Here is a 6252-nt window from a genome sequence, read left to right on the forward strand (position 1 = left end):
TATAACACATTATATTTCAACTCAGATCAAGAGTGAAACAGAACTGGATAATGAATTTCATATTTTTTCATCTGAGGCTGAAATAAAAGCAAGAAAATGTTGGATAAACCATTAAAGACTTTCTGTCAAGCTTGTACTATAGTGGCACCCCCTCTTCCACCAAAGAATCTTAATTAAGCTTTTCCAGAGACCCTCACCATAATTGATCTTATTACCAGAATATCAGCAAAAATTAAAAAAAAAAAAACTCAGTGTGGGATAGGACTTCCTTATTTTTAAGTTGCTCTGTCTTGAAAAACCTAAGTTTGGCCACAGACTTGATGATGTTACTTCTGCTTTTGTGGTAAAACTTGTAAAATCTCTTGATTAATCTAAAAAATGGAAAAGTACTTGTCATATAAACCTGCAAACCCCTCTTACCACTGGGTATAAAGTTCAAAGAATTTTCAGACTCATAGTCCAGAGAAATTTTTTGAGCAATAGCCCCTCTGGACCCTGTAGCCAATAAACCTGCTTTCTGAAAATTCCTCGGATGTCCAGCCTCTTCCGTCCTACATCAGTACATGCTTGGATGGCCTCTGTACACCCTAAAGACCCTAGGTGGGGAATAATTATGTACTGTAGTATATTTGTTGGTACTTTGGGTGAAAAGTAGGATGTCTCAGTTAACAGCCCAGCCCCACTGAGGCTGTGATGTCTTTTAAGAAACAACACAGCTCTAGAGAATGACCATCATGGCCATGTTTCCCAGACAGCTGGCATCTTTTGATTCCTTTTCTCTGATGTGCCACCAGGAGGTGACTCAGCTTCTTGATCTCTCCTAAGAACATGCTCTTATAGAACCAAAGGCTCTATCTCAAAATCATAGTATCCAAGGGAAAAGATGTGATTTGTCAGCCCATCCTGATCCAGCACAGAGTTTACCTCCAGGCAAAGATCTTGGACAAGGCCACCTAGGTAAGTACAGGTAGCTTTACTGGGTCAGGTTCACATTCCTGGTCAAATTAGTGGTGGCCAGTGTACTGGTTTCACATGATACATACCGCTAGTGATGACTGAGGGCAGCCATGGAGATGACAGGCACAGAGAAGTTTCCTTGCTCCTGACATTCCTTGTTCCCTCTGAGAAGTGAGAAGACTTCTCTATTCTTTGACACATTTTTTTTCTTTCCTCATTAGACCTCTGTCTCCCCTGACCTACCACATTCCTCACCCCACCCCAACACCATAACATTCAGCTGTGAAGGTTGCTCTTCCATGTGTGCTCACTTTTTAAAAAATATGTTTATTTATTTTTATGTGATGCTGAGGATCAAACCCAGTGAGGTAAGTGCTCTACTACTGAGCTACAGCCCCAGCCCCATATGTGCTCACTTTTGAACTCAGAAATCTAGAAACTGAGTATATTTAATAAATGAGGTTTCCTCTATTTTGCCAAAGGCTGATGTTATGTTATTTCCAAATTCTGTATTCAATGTAGAATTTATGAAAGCCCTGTAGTTCAAAATTAATTTGATGGATTTCTCAGAATATTTGGGGCTTTGCTAGGACCAGCCAAGTTCCTGGTTCTTTCCTGTGTGGATTAGATCAAAATGTTTTAAACTTAGATTTCATGGCCCCATGATTACCCTCAATGGGGCTTATTTAGAATGTCTCAGCAATGCTCCTATGTGAGATATGAGTGCTTTCTGCCAATCCACAGATGTGTGCTGGCATTTTCTATTAAAGAGAACACTCTGGCTTGTGCTTATGAGATCTTAATGGGAATTATTAGACCATAGGGAAGGCTTGTAAGAGATAATGGTAATGTGGTAATTTTATCAGGTATTCCATTGAAAGGAGGAATCTCTTAATTTTCCCTCTCTCATTGGAAGAACTGTTTATGAAAGAGTAGTCAGAGGGCTGTGTGAGAGCCATGTAGGGGCTCAGGGGCAAAGACCTCCCACTTCAGCATGGATTTAGGAGTACAAGTAGGTACTAATCAGAGACATGATTCAGTTGGTAGCTCTTTATGATTGGCATCATAAAAGAGAGTAAGCTCTGAATATTAGGCAGGGCACCAGAAAGGACTCCAGAAACAGGAATGAGGTGGACTCAAATCATCTGTGTTACCAACCCCTGTCCCCTACCTCTGCCACGGTTTCTGAGGATCACAAGCTACCAGCTGGCTCATTGGCCTTTGTCTCTGATAAGCCTCCATGTGGTAAGGGTTTATAGCTCATTCATTCATCCATTTATACATTTATTTATGTATAGCCTCATTCATTCATTCACTAATATACTTGCTCCTTTGTTTAACAATGATTTGACAAATATCTGTGTGGAGCCTTTATGCGCCTAATGGAATTTCGGATTCTGAATAATATATGAAAATAAAGGCAAGTCTTATCCCTGTTCTCCAAAACTTCATGATTTTTATCTGAGAGACAGGTGTAGCACATATTTTAGAATTTAGTACAGTATATGGCAGGTTAGAATGTTAGTGCTACAAATGTGACCCAGGTAGTATGAGCTATAGAGTTACGGTAAAGATGTGGGCAATAGGGGCTACCTGGAGGAAGCAGGACTTGGGTAGGTTGGAATATTGAAAGGTAGGGGCCAGTGGGAGGTATGAGATAGGAGAAAAACCTTAAAATGGAAATTCAGAATAACCAACTGATTTTTGTGTGCCGATTTTGTGTCCTGCAAGCTTTCTGAATTTAGTTAACTCTATTATTTTTTATTTTATTAGTTCTAATAGGTGTTTTGTTGGTTTCTTAGGATTTTCCATACAAGATTATTTCATTTGTAAATAGAGACTGGAGTCAAGTTTCAAGGCAGAGGATGAGGGTATATGGACAATGAGAACTTAAAGAAGGGACATGAATTTTCCTCACAATTCCAGTCTCTCTCTCTATATATATGCATAGAATTGTGCTGTATAACCATTTAGAGGTGAAAATATAATCGACCTTGTTTTTGCGCCATAGGTAAATAAGGACACTGGTGGCATAACTTTGGAAATGCCAGCTATCCTTGGAGCCAGTTGTTCCCACACTATGAAGATAGAAGAACACGAGACAAAGTACTAGAGCAATTAACCATCTGTGTAAATATGCCACATGTTCCTTACAGTGCCATATTTGTTAGCTGGATTATCTCCAAGATACCCAAATTAGGGACATATATACAGCATTTAATATTCTAAATACCTTTCCCATTCTATCAATAACATGTTCATAACAACAGTGGGGATTTATAGTTGAACCTTGAAGCACAGAAATATTAACAACTTATCTAAAGGCACTCATATATTAATTTAAATGTTGGAGTCAAATTTAAACCCAGATACCCAGAATTTTAGACTTGTACCCACTGACTATTGTGTGTCTATACTACCTGTGTGCATAGCATATGCCTCCCAAAAGAAATCATGAGTTTAACATCTGTTAGCAAGAATAATTAAAATAGGGAGCCACCAAGTGGTGTGCCAAATTAATAAATCTTTCTGCAAACCACATCATGAATTACATTTGGAGTTTTGTGTAATGGTTAAGATTACATTTGGCTACCAAAAAAAAAGTTGTTTTTTTTTTTTTTGTCTTGCTCAAGAATACTTAGGATAGGCAGATCAAGGCTAGCTTTGTAGCTCAGTGATATTCTGCAAAGGACTAGAATTTATACATTGTGGTTTTTCCATCTTTAGCCTGTACCCTTCTTTCATGGCTTTTCAAGATGATGTCTGCACCTCCAATCATGTTTGTGTTCCAGATGGGAAAAGAGAGGAGGAGCAAATAACAAAAGCCAGAGGTCTAAAGGGCATGCAGCTGAAGCTGTCTTTCTCTGAGCTTTCTTAGAAATTTCACCTGAAGACTTCTACTTATATCTCATTGACCATTTCTAAGTCAATTCCAGAAACTAAATATGGAAGAGTGGGCTCCAAATGGGAGCTGGGTCAGTTAACTCTTGACATGTGCCACAGGATAATCTGCCCTAGGAGCCAAAATTACTAGTTAAAGTTCTGCTCTAGGAAACACTTATGGTGGATTCAGAAGGTAAGACCAAGAATTTCAACCCATTATCCAAGAAGTGAATTGAGATTCTCTGCGACCAGGTTGAGTTTTATGAATGGCAATAAACCCTACAAAAAAGGGCCTGTAGTTATCAGTATGCACAACCTTCCTAGGGAAGAGAACATTTGCTATTTATGTGGTCAACAGTCAATTCCCCTATTCTGTAATAGCACCCTGTTTTTCCTTTAGAAAATGATTCCTGTCCTAATCTAAATCTATGTGGCCTGGTTAGGAGTAAGGCCCATGTCTGCCCAGTCAATATCCTCTATTATCCTCTATTACCTTCATTTTAATGATTAGTCCAGGAATATAGGTCAGTGACTCTTGTTAGTCTGTTAACTCTCTCTCTCTCTCATATATATATATATATATATATATATATAGTCTGTTAACTCTCTCTCTCATATATATATATATATATATATATATATATATATATATATATATATTTGATCTTTTTATCAATTCTGGAACTTTTGGGAAGCATCTTTTCTTTCCCTGGGGTTGCAATCTAGAAGAATAAGGTGGGGACAATCACATAGAAGGTCCTACTTGAGAAATTCAGAACAGAGGAAGCAGAACCAAGAGGTGAAGGGAAATACTGAGACTTCATTACATTGTTTGAACCCCTGAATCCATCTATACCTGAAATCATAACCTGGTTTTTCATATATGTGTTATCAAATACTTTTTTTTTTAAGTTGAGAGTAGTTTAAGTTAACTGAAGTCACCTACAGTTGAAAGAATCCTCAGTAATACAGGGAGACTACATCAGCCTTGTTCCTTCTTGATACCCTTCTCAGAAAACCACAGTGACTCTCCATATTTACACACACACACACACACACACACACAGAAAAACACCAATGTGGTTCTCTCTTTTTTGTCAGAAGATAGTAGAGGGGTCCAAATCATCTACTTTCACAACTCTGTACCTGGAAATGAAAACCCAAATAGTGCAACTTATGTCACTAATAACATGGTATCTACACAAATGGAATACAACATTGCTATATGCACATGTACTTCCAATTAATCTTTTACTAAGAAAAATCATTTTGAAAATGCTCCCACTCATTTTACAAAAGCACTCCTTTGGACTAATTCAAGAAGATCTGTAAGAGAATGTGACCAATAGAAAAATCTTGAAAGCAACAGAATAGTAGTGACAAGTTTACTGATATCCCACTTGATATTCCTTGCTGGCTCCGACACAAGCATTTGTTTTAAGAAAATAATTGTGAGAAATGCTTCTGTTTGAAACTTTCGATTTGGAAATCTATACTTAAACTATTAGATTACTGCCAAGTGAAATATTTGTCCACGCAAACATATGCTTCAACTGAAAATTTTTGCCAATGTAGACAGACAAGCAGGAAATGCTTAAAATATGGTCAAACATAGCAATATTTTAAAGAGTCAAATTTATAATCAATTAATTTTAAAAATGCTAAGTTTTCCAATTAATATTCCAGTGTCATTTGTCAATTACTGCATTGTAAAAATAAAGACTAAGAATGTATTATATGATTATGCATTATCTTTTTCTTAGTTCTTTTTAATAATCTGGCTGTCTTATGCAAAAAAAAAAGATGATTTTTTTTTCTTTGAGTCTCAGAATGTTAAGTCATTGTTCTGTCATTTTTTTTCTTTTGAAAGGAGAGTAACAATAGTCTATAAGGATTTGGGGGAATTATATTTGCTTATTCTAGAATATTTTCTTATATGTTTTTTACTTCAGAAGAATCTGGATTGATAATCATTTGAAATTCTCAAATGTACTAATTTTTTTTCATAGTTCTTTACAGTTTAAAAAGAGCAGGTCAGAGAATCATAGCTCGTACCACACAGAGTCACAAAGAGGCATTGCCACGCTTACCAAATCACAGTCTAGCAGGATTTCTGTTGTTCTGATGGTTTCATCCAAACCCCTCAGCTATTTTTCGATTGTCTTAATCATGAATTGATTCTCAAGCTTAGACCTGAGCATATTTTATGAAGTCCAGGAAAGCATCTTTTCCAAATTTACAGAATATGATTTCAGAGTCCCCCAAGAGATGGAGTCCTAGCTCTTAGAGGGAATAGACAGGCATCTAACTGTTACTCTCACGAATAAAGGAATAATAAAGGAAGAATAATTCACCTGGAGTCCCAGATTATTTGTGTAGGTTCCTGTCCTTGGTTCTTTGCTCAGACGGTTC

The sequence above is a fragment of the Marmota monax genome, unplaced genomic scaffold, assembly GCF_021218885.2.
Source record: "Marmota monax isolate L192 unplaced genomic scaffold, Marmota_monax_Labrador192_F-V1.1 WCK01_AAM20220418_F8-fsc00006, whole genome shotgun sequence".
In the NCBI taxonomy this organism is placed as follows: Eukaryota; Metazoa; Chordata; class Mammalia; order Rodentia; family Sciuridae; genus Marmota; species Marmota monax.